At 44.7% G+C, this 18,021-nt stretch overlaps 2 non-coding genes across 2 annotated transcripts; both read left to right on the top strand.

Annotated features, from left to right (window-relative positions):
- Window positions 1-13,856: 13,856 nt before the first annotated feature.
- TRNAL-CAG (transfer RNA leucine (anticodon CAG)) lies at window positions 13,857-13,936 on the top strand. Its single transcript has one exon. It is a non-coding gene; the product is annotated as a tRNA-Leu (tRNA).
- Window positions 13,937-17,449: 3,513 nt separating this feature from the next.
- On the top strand, window positions 17,450-17,529 carry TRNAL-CAG (transfer RNA leucine (anticodon CAG)). The gene has a single exon. It is a non-coding gene; the product is annotated as a tRNA-Leu (tRNA).
- The last annotated feature ends 492 nt before the right edge of the window (window positions 17,530-18,021 follow it).

Below are 18,021 nucleotides of genomic sequence, written 5' to 3'. Positions count from 1 at the left end.
AGATGACCCGTTGAAAAAAATCGTTCAACAAGCCACTCCATACGAAAAAATAGTCTACACGTAAAGGTTACATTAAAATAAACGATGTAAATACTTTATACATGAAAAGGAAGTGGAAAAAGGAGAGTTAATTGTGGGCGGGTAAATAATAATTACTAGAAAATCATATAAGTGAAACACTACTTATGAAATTAAAATTTAATTAGAATAATCAACAATTAGGTGTATGGAATCAAACATGCCCTAAGATACGAAACCCTAGGGTAGTTGACATGCACCTCCTCAAGACCACCACATATCCCTAGAATCGGCCAAGTAATGGCTAATTAAAGAGGAAAGTGGCATAGGTAAGTGACATATACCTCGTCAAGGCCACATCATCCCTTAGAATCGGCCAATTGATGGCTAATTAAAAAGGAAAGTGGCATATGTAAGCTACATATACCTTGTCAAGGCCACAACATCCCATAGAATCGGCCAATTGATGGCTTAATAGAGAGTAGAGTGGCATAGGTAGGCAACATACACCTCGTCAAGGCCACATCATCCCTTAGAATCGGCCAAGTGATGGCTCAATAGAGGGGAAGAGTGGTATACTCAACATCATATGCAAAACGGCCATGAGATAAGCGTGTGCGATTAGAGCAAACACGCTCGACCCAATGCACAAGAATAATTATTATCGTAAGAGTTCAAGAGAGGAGAGAGTGGGATATATATCGCAATATGCAAAAGGCCATGAGTTGAGCGTGTGCGATTAGTGCAAACACGCTCGGCCCGATGCATAATAATAAGTAAAATCGTAGCGTAGTAGGAGGTAGAAAGAAAGAGAATAAAACGTAATACCAATTTGATTCGACCATAAAGAACGCATAATAGAAAAAGAGAAGAGATCAAAAAAGAAGAATGCCGGGTTTAGAGTGTTGTTTTGATCCTGAGAAGAGCATGACGAGCCTTGTTAGATCCCCCTCGCTCACACGCAAAAAACATCAAAACAACAAAAAAATTGTTAGTAAAAGCTCTGATACCACTGTTAAGAGTCTATTACTAATCAATAGACCAAATCAAGTAAAAAGGAAGAAAATAGATTGGATAGAAGAACCCGTTCCACCCGACCACCCCCGAGCTATGATCTAGACATAGCCAACCTACCACAGATGTCACATACCGCCGGATATTAGGATGACTAATACCTTGGAAGAGATAAACACGATCGTCGAGACGAAAGCCTAGCCCGCACCACCGGTGTCTACGACAGCAGCCTTCCGACGTGATGATCTCTATGAGGGTAGCTAAGCCTCATATTTATACCTTTTCCTAGGCCCCTTGAATAGATGTGCCTTTCTAAAAGGCTCTCTATTCATTGGTTGTCTAAATCATGATAGTGCATGCACATATCATTCATTCTATCCAATCATTAGTCCCCTTTTTAATAATAGTGAACATACCCTTCACTAATGTAAATATTAGTGACCTACCCTCACCAACGTTATGTGTACATAACAGTTGGGGCGGATCCGGGACATCGTACTGGCATGGAGGAATCAAACGAAGCAATTGGTGGAAGAAAGCTCAATACAGTGGTGGTCGAAATGGGCTAAGCAGGCAGCCGAGCTACTGTTGTTGTGGGCAGATGCGGAAAACTGGCGGAAGGAAGGCGACGAAGTTTACATCCTGGATAGAGAAAGCATTGAAACAATAAAGGATGAACTGTCAGATGATTTCCTATCCTTGGCTAATGAGCAGAGGGTGGCGGTACGCTAGTTGGTGGCAAAGTTGGATGATGACCAGTTGGACAACCAACTCCGCTTCAAGAAGTACGAACAGGAACGGTGATCGCAAGAAGTGGCCAAGAAAACTGCGGCAATTAGCATAAGTGACGAGGAGCCATCTTCAAAACAAACGCCGATTATGATGACCAGTTGGACAACCAACTCCGCTTCAAGAAGTACGAACGAGAACGGTGACGGCAAGAAGTGGCCAAGAAAACTGTGGCGATTAGCATAAATGACGAGGAGCCATCTTCAAAACAAACGCCGATTAAAGCCAACCAGATAGTACTCAAGAGGAGCCGCTAGAGGAAGGTCATCGGCAGGCACCGGGGCACGCCGGACAGTAGAACCAGGAGATGCCAAGGCCGGTTGAGCCAGAAAAGGAGGAAGAGCCGGTAAGATCAGTTGAGCCGGAAATGGAGACAGAGCTAGTGAGACTGACGGAGACGCCAAGGCTAGTTGAGCCGGAAAAGGAGGAAGAGCCGGTCAGACTGACAGAGCCGTAGGCGATAGATGTTAACCAATAGTAGCCACAACCGGAGTCGAAGCAGCAAGAGGAACTACCGCAGGAACAACAAGAGGGGGAACAACAACAGCAGACGACAGAATAACTTCCCGAGGAACCATTGGAACCCTTAGATCAAAGTATTCTGGACATTTTGGAGGATGAATGAAGGCCGGATAGTGGGATTCGAGGTACAAGGTACTGTCCCACGGGCGTGCCATGTGTTCGCCGACTGGCAAGGGAAGTCCAGAATGGGAAACAAGGGGATAATTAGTAACCGGGAGCTGATTATATATTTATATAGAATTATTATGATTTGAGAAGCGAATGGACGGACACGGAATTGGTATGCCGATCCGGATCCGGACCAGTTCGTAGCTGGTTACCGGTTGGCAACGGTTTGTACCTAAAACCGGAAACCTATAAAAAGAGTCGGTTAGATTGTAATCATCAACGGATAATTAATAAAGTGTTGTTGTTCTATATCTTAATCATTGTTAATTACCATTCTATGCAAAGCATAATTTATCCTACTCGTGTATTGTGACTAATGATATTGCCGCTAGTTACCTAGTAAGGTTCCATTAATAGTCGGTCTAACTCTATCTCACCGCAACACCCCTTTGGTGAAGTGTCTCAAAGGGACACCCTATGTTAGGCCATTGTCTGGCCCTAGTGATAACAGGAAAATCTACGGAAAAGTTTCTCCGCAAGTACCACATCCCGTAAGTTGCAGCTCTGACAAGAGCTGAACAACATCCGGCAGAGAGATATGTCAGTTACGGACTACACCGCCAAGATTAAGGAGATCTGTGATGCACTCGAATCCATCAACATTACAATAGAAGAAGACAAGATGGTCCAAATCTGTCTTGGTGGTCTAGCACAACGGTACGGGCCAATCCGGACGGCAATTTGCATCCGGGAGAAGCCACCGTCCTTCTTCGAATTACAATCCATGTTGATGGTTGAAGAAAACCACGCAAGTGGGTCAAGGACCACTCAATCGGATAGCCCAATGCTATACACGGAGGCGGATCGACCCCGTGGGCGTGGAGGACGAGGTGGGTCGGCATGCAATGGAGGCGGTCGACAAGAGCAGAACTGAAGGCATAGAGATGGTGGCGACAATAGTTCTAGACCCTCCACAAGCAGGGGGAGTCAAGTTGGAACCGGAAACCGACAGTTGAAAACTAACACGGAATACTGGTACTATGGCAAGAAAGGCAATACAGAGAGCGAGTGCTTGAACAAGCATGCCGATTCGGATAAATCCGGATCTGGCAAGGCCAGACAAGGGAACCGGCAAAGCTCGCACTTTGTAGAAGGATCGGAAGGATCCAGAACCGGGAAGATCGGAAAAGGTCCAGCCTTCGTGATGAAGCACAAGGAGAACTCGATGAAGAAGACCATTTCCGGATTGGAGGAAGTATGGTTTGTTGATTCCGGAGTGTCAAACCACATGACGAGCCACGAAGAGTGGTTCTTGTTTTTGGAGAAAGTGGAACAACTAGGAATCGTCGAAACCGGAGACGACACCCCTCACCCGATTATGCATGTCGGAGAAGTCCCTTTAAGCCATGTTGGACAAAAGGGAAAGCTGATGAATCTACTACACGTTCCAACAATCACAAAGAACCTGGTGCCGATCGGACAAATCGTCGACCAGGGAATGCAACTGCGGTTTACGCACCTCAAGTGCTTCATCGAGGAAGAAGGCCGGATAATCGCACAAGGGCGTAGAGAAGGAAAGATGTTCATCCTCAACACAAATGACGTCGGCACCGCCATGTTTGCTAAAGGACAAAAGATTGAATCAGACATCGATCTCTAGCATAAGCAGATCGGCCACATCAACTACCGGAGGCTTCAAGATCTGCAATCGAAACAAGTTGTGTTAGGATTACCGAAGTTTAGTGGCCGGAAGGTCCAAATATGTGAAGCCTGCCAACTTAGGAAGCAATTACGGCTTCCATTCCCCACCGAATGAAACTACAGCCGTAACAAGCTCGATCTAATCCATTCGGATGTATGGGGATTGGCACAAAACGTTAGTCTTGGCGGGAGTCGGTATTTCGTCTCCTTCATCGACGACTACAACCGGCACAGGTGGATCTACCTAATCGAGAAGAAAAGAAAAGTCTTCAACTATTTCCGGAACATTCAAAGCTTAGTCGAGAGGGAAACGGAGAGGAAGATAAAGCGATTGCGGTCGGATGGCGGAAAAGAATACTTTTCCGGTCAATTCAACAGTTATCTGCAGCAAAAAGGAATTCGGAGAGAATTCAGCTGCCGATATACACCGAAACAAAACGGGGTGGCCGAAAGAAAGAACCGGTCGATTGTCGATGCAGCAAGGGCAATGCTGGAGGAGAAGAGCATGCCCAAATTCTGCTAGGTTGAGGTAGTCCGGACGACCGTCTACATCCAAAACAAGATCGGGGACGAGGTTTCAACACATGAGTTGTATTTCGGGCGGAAGCTAAATTTGAGACACCTTCGGATATTCAGTAGCATAGCATATGTGTATGTACCTGATGAGAAGTGGAGGAAGCTGGATCTCAAATCGGAGAAGTGCATACTCGTTAGCTACTCGCATGAACAAAAGGGGTATAAATGTTATAACCCCCGGACTAAACAGGTATGAGCAAGTCGAGATGTCGAGTTTGATGAGTCGGCATCATGGTACTCCCTACCGACTCCAACTCCCAACGAAGACCCGATTCCGGAAGATGAGGCTAGTGAACCTAGAGAGGTTCAAGAATGTTGGAAGACAGGTCCCTCCGGATGGGAAGGGAGAAGAACAGTGCCGACGAACGAACTCGGCCGAGGCCGAAACGGTATGAACTGGATGAGGAGTACCTGACTGCGGAGAGTCGGATGGTGTAGGCCCGGTATGAACCGGATGAGGAGTACCCGACTGCGGAGAGCCGGATGGAGCCCATCGAGGCTACATTTGTAAATAGCCGAAAAGTCATATTAGTATAAATATGACTTAGGGCAAACTTTTAGTTTTTTTTTAGCATGTGAGCAGTTGTCGTTTGTGTGATTAATTCCTTTCTTGTTGGTGCAAGAAGAAATCAGAGCGCGTAACTGTACAGAGAGAGAGAGAGAGAGAGACGAGGTCGTTGCCTCTGTTGTAACCGCCGCCTGTGGCGAAGATCTGAGAGCACGAGGTCGTTGCCTCAGTGATCTCACTGTTGTATATTTCTGCATAGTGACAGTTTGCAGCTTGTGGGCTGCCGTGGTTTTGACCCTATTTTGGGGTTTTCCACGTATACCTCCTGTGTACCATTTCTCCTCTTTTGTGTCGCGTTTCATTACCTGTTTTTCTGTGTATGAAAAGAATCTCGGTTGTGGCCGAGCGTCGGACATAAGGAACGTCGAGTTCTCAACAAGTGGTATCAGAGCAAAATCGACACAGAAAATGGACGAATCGTTTGGCGGCATGTTCAAGCTCACCGGCTCCAACTATTCAGTGTGGAAGTCGAAGATGAGGGACATGCTCGTGGTTAAAGACCTCTGGCTGCCGGTTCAGTTCGGGGACAAGAGACCGGACAAAATCGACGCCGCGATATGGGAGGTGATGCACATGAAGACTACGGCGTACATACGGTGCTTCATCAACATGAGCCTGTACAACAACTTCAATGAAGAGAGCAAGGCTCATGAGCTCTGGGAGAAGATCGGCATGATGTTCCAGAACAAAAATGCTGTCAATCAGGCGTCGGTATTCCGGAAGCTTGTAAGACTCCGGTACCAAGATGGCTCCAGCATGGCGGAGCATATGAATGCCTTCCAGGGGCTGATTCACCAGGCAACGTCATTGGAAGTACCTCTTGCCGATGAGGTCCTAGCGCTACTCCTGCTCGGTTCCCTCCCGGATAGCTGGGAGACGTTGGTTGTTACTTTGGGCAACGCCGGGCCGGAAGGAAAACGGTTATCCCTGGCAAGAGTAAAGTCGAGCTTGCTAGATGAGGAGGCTCGTCGGAAAGACAAAGATACGAGCTTCGACTCCAAAGCGCTCCTTACCGAATTGGAACGCGGAAGACATAGAAACCGTAGTCCCCAGAACCGGGAGAAGTCAGGGACACGATCAAAGTCAAGGGGGAGGCCTACTTGCTTCTATTGCGGCAAGTCGGGACACTTCCAAAAGAACTGTCGGCATTTCCGTAAAGACAAGGAAACTGACGGTACCGATTCGAAGCAAACCCCGAACCGGAATGGTATAGACCGGAACGGTAAAGACCAGAGGGGGCCGGACCGGAAGGGAACGACGGCAATTGCGGCAAGTGAAGAGGAGTTGATGCTCATCACCGAGGAGAGTGAGATAAACCATGCCGGCGATGAGATGACCTGGGTGGTAGATTCCGGAGCATCGTTCCATCTTACCCCGGACCGGAAATGCTTCTCATCCTACTCAGCCGGTGATCACGGCTGTGTCCGGATGGGGAATGAAGGAACATGCCGAATTGTCGGCATAGGAGACGTGTGGCTGACAACACCAACCGGATGCAAGTTGCTGTTGAAAGATGTCCGACACGTTCCGGAAGTTCGTCTGAACCTGATATCAGCCGGTCGGCTAGATGATGAAGGCTACACGGGTAGCATCCGGAACGGTGTCATGAAGTTCAGCAAAGGGAGCTTGATTGTGGCTCGGGCCCGGAAGGTAAACACACTGTACCTGATGAATGCCCGGTTATGTCCGGAAGAAGTGAACGTGGCTTCCGACACTGCCGGTGAGCTGTGGCACAAGAGGCTATGTCACATGAGTGAGAAGGGGATGAAGAGGCTTGGAGACGACAACCTCATTCCAGTGAAGAACGTGCACTTAGAGAAGTGCACTGATTGTCTGGCCGGTAAGCAGAACCGGACCTCCTTCCGACCAAGGCCACCGATGAGACATAATGCACCACTGGAGTTGGTGCATACGGATGTTTGTCAAGTAGACACGAAGTCACATGCCGGAGCGCAGTACTTCGTGACGTTCATAGATGACCACAGCCGGAAGTTGTGGGCCACACCGCTGAAGACGAAGGATCAAGTGTTATCCGTCTTCAAAGAGCTCCACGCGAGAGTGGAAAGAGAAACCGGCCGGAAGTTGAAGGCGGTTCGAGCAGATAACGGAGGTGAGTACCGGGGGCAGTTCGAGGAGTACTGCCGCTCAAAGGGAATCCGGCTCGAATTTACCGTGCCGAAGACGCCGGAGCTAAACGGACTGGCCGAGAGGATGAACCGGACCATAATGGAGAGGGTCCGGAGTATGCTAGCACATGCAAAACTACCCAAGAAGTTTTGGGCTGAGGCACTGTCGACGGCGACATATGTGATAAACAGATCACCCTCAGTACCCCTGGACGGAGACACGCCACAAAGAGTATGGACCGGTAAGGAAGTGTCCTACCGGCATCTAAGGGTGTTCGGGTGTCTCGCGTACGTGCATGTAGCAAAGGACCGGAGAGGAAAGCTAGATCCAAAGACCCGGCCATGCATATTCCTCGGTTACGGTGACGATGAGTTCGGCTACCGAGTGTGGGACCCGGTCGACAAGAAGGTATTCCGAAGTCGAGATATTATCTTCATGGAGGACAAGACGCTCGCCGACTGGGAGTCGGAGAAGAAGATAGTGAACTCCGAGTCGACCGGTAAGGATAGACTCTACAATGAGCAGACCCAACCGGCAGGAGACCGGTTAGCACTCGAGGAACCAGCCGGTTACGGTGAGGATACCGAACCGGCAGAAGAAGAAGTAGAGGAAGCTGAGACCGGAACCGGTCAAGATCCCGAATCGGATTCGGATGAAGAGCAAATGGAGGAACCGATTACCGAAGCCCGAAGACGTAGATATCCTCTCAGAGAGAGAAGGGCGCCCCAGAGATTTCCGGATGCAGAGCATGTCCTGCTAACCGATGAGGGGGAGCCGGAAAGCTTCGAAGAAGCGAAGGAAGACACCCACAGCCGAAAATGGTTAAGTGCCATGCAGGATGAGATGGATTCCCTGCATGAGAACCATACGTACGGATTGGTGGAGCTGCTGAAAGAAAAGCGGGCACTCCGAAACAAGTGGGTGTTCAAGTTGAAACCGGGAGATGCCGGCAACCCCCCGAGATACAAAGCCAGGATCGTGGTGAAGGGGTTCCAGCAGAAGAAGGGCGTGGACTTCGACGAAATATTCGCCCCGGTAGTAAAGATGACCTCCATCCGGACGGTGCTGAGTATAGCAGCAAGCATGGATCTCGAGGTAGAGCAGCTGGACGTGAAGACGGCATTCCTCCACGGCGACCTCGAAGAGGAAATCTACATGCAGCAACCGGAAGGATTTGTGGAGAAAGGGAAGGAGCACCTGGTATGCAGGTTGAAGAAGAGCCTGTACGGACTGAAGCAGGCTCCCCGGCAATGGTATCGGAAGTTCGACTCCTTCATGACCGATCAAGGGTACCACAAGACGTAGGCCGATCACTGCGTGTTTGTGAAGAAGTTTGAAGGAGGGGACTTCCTGATACTCCTCCTGTACGTGGATGACATGTTGATCGTCGGACGAGACAAAGGCAAAATACGGATGTTGAAGAAGGCTCTCAACCGGACCTTCTCAATGAAAGACCTGGGTCCGGCAAGACAGATGTTGGGGATGCACATCATTCGGGACCGGTCAGTGAAGCAACTATGGCTGTCACAGGAGAAGTATGTGACAAAGGTGCTTCACCGGTTCAACATGTCAGATGCAAAACCGGTCGAATCGACACTCCCGGCAAACTGCAAGTTGTCTGGCAAGCAAAGCCCGAAGACAAAAGGAGAGAAGGCAGATATGATGAAGATTCCATATGCCTCTGCCGTCGGGAGCTTGATGTACACAATGGTTTGTACCCGACCGGACATTGGATACGCAGTCGGAGTGGTGAGCCGGTTCATGAGTAATCCCGGCAAGGAGCATTGGAACGCGGTCAAGTGGATACTCCGGTATTTGAAGGGCACTTCAAATATGTGTCTCTGATTCGGCACCGGAAAACCTCAACTAGACGGTTTCACCGATTCGGACATGTCGGCTGATGTGGATACCAGCCGGTCTACATCCGGTTATGTGATGACATATGCAGGGGGAGCTGTCTCGTGGCAGTCGAGGCTGCAGAAGACGGTTGCATTGTCAACCACAGAGGTGGAGTACATGGCGGCTGTGGAAGCCGGCAAGGAAATATTATGGATGAAGGACTTCATCGGGGAGCTCGGTATCCGGCAAGAGGAATACCGACTCTACTGCGACAGTCAAAGTGCCATCCACCTTGCTAAGAATGCGGCCTACCATTCCCGGACGAAGCATATCCAGCGGAGGTATCACTGGATCCGGGAAAGGGTAGATGACCAGGAGTTCGCATTGGCGAAGATCCACACGGCCGAGAACGGGTCATATATGCTGACCAAAGTGCTGACACCCGACAAGCTGGACGCATGCCAGAAGAGGATCGGGCTGGAAAGACACCCCATGCCGGAGTGAAGGGGGAGTTTGTTGGAAAACAGGTCCCTCCGGATGGGAAGGGAGAAGAACAGTGCCGAAACGGTATGAACTGGATGAGGAGTACCCGACTGCGGAGAGTCGGATGGTGTAGGCCCGGTATGAACCGGATGAGGAGTACCCGACTGCAGAGAGCCAGATGGAGCCCATCGAGGCTACATTTGTAAATAGCCGAAAAGTCATATTAGTATAAATATGACTTGGGGCAAACTTTTAGTTTTTTTTTAGCGTGTGAGCAGTTGTCGTTTGTGTGATTAATTCCTTTCTTGTTGGTGCAAGAAGAAATCAGAGCGCGTAACTGTACAGAGAGAGAGAGAGAGAGAGACGAGGTCGTTGCCTCTGTTGTAACCGCCGCCTGTGGCGAAGATCTGAGAGCACGAGGTCGTTGCCTCAGTGATCTCACTGTTGTATATTTCTGCATAGTGACAGTTTGCAGCTTGTGGGCTGCCGTGGTTTTTCCCCTATTTTGGGGTTTTCCACGTATACCTCCTGTGTACCATTTCTCCTCTTTTGTGTCGCGTTTCATTACCTGTTTTTCTGTGTATGAAAAGAATCTCGGTTGTGGCCGAGCGTCGGACATAAGGAACGTCGAGTTCTCAACAAAGAAGAAGATGAAGGATTCGGTACTCTAGATGAGAGTCTGATCTCATTCCGGCTAAGTGGACCAAATGCGCGACTGAGTCGAGATGACCAGTCAGATGAAGAACCGGCGAGTAGTGGACACTCTGTCGTGCTCTCCCCCCACAAGAAACCGAGGAGGCGGTTCACGCACAAAGAGAAGGGGAAGAAGAAGATGCTGAAATACGATACTGATAGTGAAGGGTCGGATCGGAGTGAATTTGACACCGAAAAGGAAGAAGGCAGATCTTCCGAAAGGAAGTCCGAACTAGCCAAGAAGGGCCTCAAACCGGGTAACAAAAAGTTACGCCGCTCAATCCGCCAGAAGAACCCTATCTAGAGGTACAGAAACAATGAGTACATGGCGCATCACTATGCGTATATGACTAAGGTGGTGGAAGTGCGTGAGCCGGAGAGCTACGTAAAAGCAACAAAAAATGCAAATTGGCAAAGGGATAGATGAGACCTTCTCTCCGATAGCAAAGATGACGATGGTTCGTGTGGTACTAGTTGTTGTTATGGCAAGGGGATGGCATCATCACCAAATGGACGTGAAGAATGCATTTCTTCAAGGTGACCTTGAAGAACGGGTCCATATGATCCAACCCCCCGGATTCCAATCGAAGATGAACAAGTCGGTAGTATGCTGACTCAAGAAGTCGCTTTACGGTTAGAAGCAAGCCCCTCGAGCTTGGAATTCGAAGATCATGCACCGGTTGCATAAGATGGGGTTTGCAGCCTCAATGTCCAACTCGTCATTGTTCATCCGGAAAGGTTCGAACGGTCTGGTTTGTATCCTGCTATATGTTGATGATTTAGTCAGCACCGGACTCAAACTGGATGACATCGGTAGAGTGAAGTCCTAGTTGTCAGACGCATTTGAAATGAAGGACCTGGGGGACCTTCATTATTTTCTTGGGATCGAGGTGATCTCGACCCCCGATGGCATATTGCTCTCACAAATACACTATGTGTTGAATATGTTGTACAAGTTCGGCATGACAGAATGTTGACCGATCTCCACACCCCTACACTAGAACCTGAAGCTACGTCCCCACTCCGGCCCGACCTGCGATGAGAAACGATTTCGACAAATTGTCGGAAGCCTTATATACTTGACGATCACCCAACCCAACATCAGTTATCTAGTAGGGGTGATCAGCTAGTTTATGTAGAAGCCAACCGCGGAGCACTTTCAGTGCGCGCATCGACTATTGCGGTATGTGAGCGGCACAAAGACTGGGTACTGTTATATTGACACGGTATAGCTGGGAAGCTGGTTGGGTATACCAATGCCGACTGGGTTGGTGATGCATCGGATCACCAATCCACCTCCGATTACATGTTTTCTCTTGGTAGCGCGGCTATTGCATGGAGCAGCAAAAAGCAGCCAATAGTGGCTTTGTCGAGCATTGAGGCTGAGTATCGGGGCGCTACCATTGCCACTTGTGAAGCTATCTGGCTTCAACGACTACTGTGAGAGCTCCAGATCAAGGTGTCGACCCCAATCCTGATTTATTGTGACAACGTAAGCAACATACAGCTCGCCAGGAACCCTATATTCCATACAACACATAGAAGTGCATTATCACTTTGTTTGTGAGCGGGTCATGAGCGGTGAAGTTGAACTTTAGTATGTTCACATGGATCGGCAAGTTGCCGACATCTTCACCAAGCCGCTTGGATCGGACAAGTTGCAACATTTTTCGGAGATGCTCGACATTCAACATCTTGATGTGCGGCACTAGAGGGGGATAACGGGAACGGGAATAAATGGCACTGGACAAGGAGCCGGAGAGGAACAAAGAACCAAAAGGGGAGATGAGCAAATAAAGGAAGCTAAGCCGACCAAAGGCGTGGGCACACAACCGAACAAGTCTGAGCAAGCAGCAGTGGCGTTAGAGTCAAGATGGACAAAGCCGACCGGAAGAAGGCCAAGACCCGGACGTGGTCCGATGTTGTGAAGGGCCTAAAAACGCAAGACGAGTTGGAGACTACCAACTCGGACAAGAGGTGGAGCGAATCTGAGGAATCCGATTCGGTTCAACAAATGGATTCGGAAGAGCCAGATCACCTACAGACCAAGCGAACGAGAATGCAACGGAAGTCGACACCGACACAGAGGAACCGATGGGTCGACAAGCGCTGGAGTCATAGCAATGAAGGAGTTGAGATAGGCCTGCTGAGCAGACATGCCGACCAAGGAGGACAAGGTGCGCAAAACCGGATAGGTCTTGGGAAGCAGAACTTGGCATAAATATTTCTCCCCAATGACATTACTTTTAGTTATTATATCCAATGGCCATTCAAATTAATTTGTGAAGTGTTCAAATCCCACTCTTCAAATTAATGGTTATGGAACTTTACATTATGATATGTACTTCAATAACCATTCCATAAGAGGTTTTGAAATGTTTCTATTAAGTAATGAGACAATATTTTAATGTGTTGGTCCTTAAGACCATAGGTTGAAATCCCACTATTCACGTGAATATTTTTTATACTTTAGATTTGACTTTTAACTCCTATGGTCATTAAATGATACCATCAAGCATCTAGTTTTGCAATCTTCACATAAACTTTTTTGACACTTTAGATAATAATATCGCATCTAATGACAACTCTTGATAATGTTTCGAAATGTTTCCATAAAGTCAAGATCACAATATTTTAAGTGTTTGTCTAGTACGACATCGGTCTAAATCCCACTCTTGTGATACATTGCTCTCTCCATGTTTAGATTTCGAATTTGTTAGTTATTAGGAATGAGAATGCATTTTATATATAGGTCTACGTAGTCGAGATGGCCGAGCGGTCTAAGGGTCTAGTTTCAGGTAATGGTCCAAAAGGGCGTGGGTTCAAATCCCATTCTTGACATAAATATTTCTCCCCAATGACTTTACTTTCTAATAATAGCTCCTATGTCTATTCAAATTAATTTGTAAGGGTTCGATTGGTTATGTTTCTATGAAGTAAGGAGACAATATGTTTATGTGTTGGTCCAAAAGGGCATAGGTTTAAATCCCACTCTTGACATGAGTATTTTATATGCTATACATTCCCATATTATCTCTTATGTTCATTAAATGATTGCGGCATGGATCCAAATCATAATCTTCACATAATAATTTCAGACGGTTTCGATAATCATATCGCTTCTAATGATAACTCTAATGAGGGCATTGGTTTAAATGTCACTCTTGACATGAATATTTTATATACTATACATTCTAATAGTAACTCTTATGTCCATTAAATGATTGCGGCATGGATCCAAATCGTAATCGTCACAGAAATATTTCTCACAGTTTACATAATCATATCGCCTCTAATGAAAACTCCTGATAATATTTTGTAATGGTTGTATAAATTGAAGATGACAATAGTTTAACTATTGGTTTAGTGGAACATGGCTCTAAATCCCAGTCCTGTGTTTTAAATATACGTCTAGGTAGTCAAGATGGCCGAGCGGTCTAAGGCGCTAGTTTCAGGTACTGGTCCGAAAGGGCGTGGGTTCAAATCCCACTCTTGACATAAATTTTTCTCCCCAATGATGCTACTTTTTGTTATTATCTCCTATTGCCATTCAAATTAATTCGTTAAGGTTTCAAAGCCCACTCTTCGAATTAATGGTTATGGAACTTTACATTGTGGTATGTACTTCAATGACCATTCCATAAGAGGTTTTGAAATGTTTCTTTTAAGTAACGAGACAATATTTTTATGTGTTGGTCCTAAAGACCATAGGTTGAAATCCCACTATTCACATTAATATTTTTTATACTTTAGATTTGACTTTTAACTCCTATGGTCATTAAATCATACCATCAAGCATCTAGTTTTGCAATCTTCACATAAACATTTTTGACACTTTAGATAATAATATCGCATCTAATGACAACTCTTGATAATGTTTCGAAATGTTTCGATAAAGTCAAGATCACAATATTTTAAGTGTTTGTCTAGTACGACAAGGGTCTAAATCCCACTCTTGTGATGCATTGGTCTCAGCATGTTTAGATTTCGAATTTGTTAGTTATTAAGAATGACGATATGTTTTAAATATATGCCTAGGTAATCGAGATGGCCGAGCAGTCTAAGGCGCAAGTTTGAGGTACTGGTCCAGAAAGGCATGGGTTCAAATCCCACTCTTGACATAAATATTTCTCCCCAATGCCTTTACTTTCTGATAATAGTTCCAATGTCCATTCAAATTAATTCATCAAATGAATGGTTATGGAACCTTACATTATGATCTGTCCTTCAATGACCATTCAATAAGAGGTTTTCAAATGTTTCTATCAAGGACACAATATTTTTATATGTTGGTCCTAAAGACCATAGGTTGAAATCCCACTCTTGACATGAATATATTTTATATATTGTACATTCCAATATTAACTCTTATGTCCATTAAATGATTGTGGCATGGATCCAAATCGTATCTTCATATAAATATTTCTCACAGTTTAGATAATAATATCGCATCTAATGACAACTCCTGATAATGTTTCAAAATGGTTGTATAAATTAAAGACTACAATATTTCAAGTGTTGGTCTAGTAGGACAAGGGTCTAAATCCCACATAAATATTTCTCACAGTTTAGATAATAATATCGCCTCTAATGACAACTCCTGATAATGTTTCGAAATGTTTCCATAAGTGTTGGTCTAGTACAACATGGGTCTAAATCCCACTCTTCTGATGCATTGGTCTCTCCATGTTTAGATTTCAAATTTGTTAGTCATTAAGAATGAGAATAGTTTTAAATATATGTCTAGGTACTGGTCCAAAGCGCCAGTTTCAGGTACTGGTCCAAAAGTGCGTGGCTTCAAATCCCACTCTTGACATAAAGATTTCTCCCCAATGACATTACTTTCTGATAATAGCTCTAATGTCCATTCAAATTAATTTCTTAGGGGTTCGAATGGTTATGTTTCTATCAAGTAAGGAGACAATATGTTTATGTCTCGTCCTAAATGGCATAGGTTTCAATCCCACTCTTGACATGAATATTTTATATACTCTACATTCCAATATTAACTGTAATGTCCATTAAATGATTGCGGCATAGATCCAAATCGTAATCATCACATAAATATTGCTCACAGTTTAGATAATCATATTGCCTCGAATGACAACTCCTGATAATGTTTTGAAATGGTTCTATATATTGAAGATGACAATATTTTAACTGTTGGTCTAGTAGGACATAAGTCGAAATCCCACTCTTGTGTTTTAAATATATGTCTAGGTAGTCAAGATGTCCGAGTGATCTAAGGCGCCAGTTTCAGGTACTGGCCCGAAAAGGCGTGGGTTCAAACCCCACTCTTGACATAAATTTTTCTCCCCAATGACATTACTTTTTGTTATTAAGAATGAGAATGCGTTTTAAATATATATTTAGGTAGTCGATATGCCCGAGCGGTCCAAGGCACCAATTTTAGGTACTGGTCCAAAACGGCGTGGGTCCAAATCCCATTCTTGATATAAATATTTCTCCCCAATGACTTTACTTTCTGATAATAGCTCTAATGGCCATTCAAATGAATTTGTCAGTATTCGAATCCTACTCTTCAAATGAATGTTTATGGGACTTTACATTATGTTATGTCCTTCAATAACCATTCCATAAGAGGTTTTGAAATGTTTCTATCATGCAAGGAGACAATATGTTTATGTATTCGTCCTAAAGGGCATAGGTTTGAATCCCACTCTTGACATGAATATTTTATATATTGTACATTCCAATATTAACTCTTATCTCCATTAAATGATTTCGGCATAGATCCAAATCGTAATCCTCACATACATTTTCTCACAGTTTACATAATCATATCGCCTCTAATAACAACTCCTGATAATGTTTTGAAATGCTTCTATAACTTAAAGATGACAATATTTTAACTGTTGCTCTTGTAGGACATGGGTCTAAATCCCACTCTTGGGTTTTAAATATATGTCCAGGTAATCAAGACGGCCGCGCGATCTAAGGCGTCAGTTTCAGGTACTGGTCGGAAAGGGCGTGGGTTCAAATCCCACTCTTGACATAAAATATTCTCTCCAATGATATTACTTTTTGTTATTAACTCCATTTGTCATTCAAATTAATTTGTCAAGAGCTCAAATCCCACTCTTCAAATTAATGGTTATGGAACTTTACATTATGATATGTACTTCAATGACCATTCCATAAGAGGTTTTGAAATGTTTCTATTTTTATGTGTTGGTCCTAAAGACCATAGGTTGAAATCCCACTATTCAAATGAATATTTTTTATACTTTAGATTTGACTTCTAACTCCTATGGTCATTAAATCATACCATCAAGCATCTAGTTTTGCAATCTTCACATAAACATTTTTGACACTTTAGATAATAATATCGCATCTAATGACAACTCTTGATAATGTTTCGAAATGTTTCCATAAAGTCAACATGACAATATTTTAAGTGTTTGTCTAGTAGGACATGGGTCTAAATCCCACTCTTGTGATACATTGGTCTCTCCATGTTTAGATTTCTAATTTGTTAGTTATTAGGAATGAGAATGTTACGCAGTCGAGATGGTCGAGCGTTCTAAGGGGTTAGTTTCAGGTACTGGTCCAACAGGGCGTGGGTTCGAATCCCATTCTTTACATAAATATTTTTCCCCAATGACTTTACTTGCTAATAATAGCTCCAATGTCCATTCAAAGTAATTTGTCAGGGTTCGAATGGTTATGTTTCTATGAAGAAAGGAGACAATATGTTTATGTGTTGGTCCTAAAGAGCATAGGTTTAAATCTCACTCTTGACATGAATATTTTATATACTGTACATTCCAATAGTAACTCTTATGTCCATTAAATGATTGTTGCATGGATCCAAATCATAATCTTCACATAAATATTTCTCACAGTTTACATAATCATATCGCCTCTAGTGACAACTCCTGTTAATATTTTAAATGGTTCTATAAATTGAAGATGACAATAGTTTAATTGTTGGTCTAGTAGAACATGGCTCTAAATCCTAGTCTTGTGTTTTAAATATATGTCTAGGTAGTCAAGATGGCCGAGCGGTCTAAGGCGCTAGTTTCAGGTACTGGTCCGAAAGGGCGTGGGTTCAAATCCCACTCTTGACATAAATATTTCTTCCCAATGACGTTACTTTTTGTTATTATCTCCTATTTCCATTCAAATTAATTTGTCAACCGATTAGATGGAGTTATGAATCATAATATATTATATAGATCAAGGTATCTACGAATTAGAGAGAATGACTCAAGAAATTAAGAGAAAAGATTGAGAAGATGAGCAAGAAATAAGAATGTTCTCATATTCCACTATCAAGAGAATACAAAGGAGATCAAGTCCACTAAAACCAAAGACCTTCCTCTTCTACTAAGACACCTCTTCCTAAGACTCCTCCTCCACTCTTAGGATCCTCATCCACTCTTCCTAAGACTCCTCCACACTTAGGACTCCTCATCCACTCTTAGGATCCCCCGTCTATGACTATCACTTCTTCTTTTATAATTTTCTTCTTCTTCCTCGTTCACGCTATTTTTAGAAGCTTTTTATCTCCTATTTTTAGCTAAAACCCAACGAACTTCTAATCGTCATATCTCCCTCCT

This window comes from Azolla caroliniana, unplaced genomic scaffold (genome assembly GCF_043228905.1).
Source record: "Azolla caroliniana isolate FFs.n. ecotype wild unplaced genomic scaffold, voAzoCaro1.0.p SCAF_3, whole genome shotgun sequence".
NCBI lineage: Eukaryota > Viridiplantae > Streptophyta > Polypodiopsida > Salviniales > Salviniaceae > Azolla > Azolla caroliniana.
Note: the sequence above shows the minus strand (reverse complement) of the source record. Positions and strands in the feature narration are given on the sequence as shown.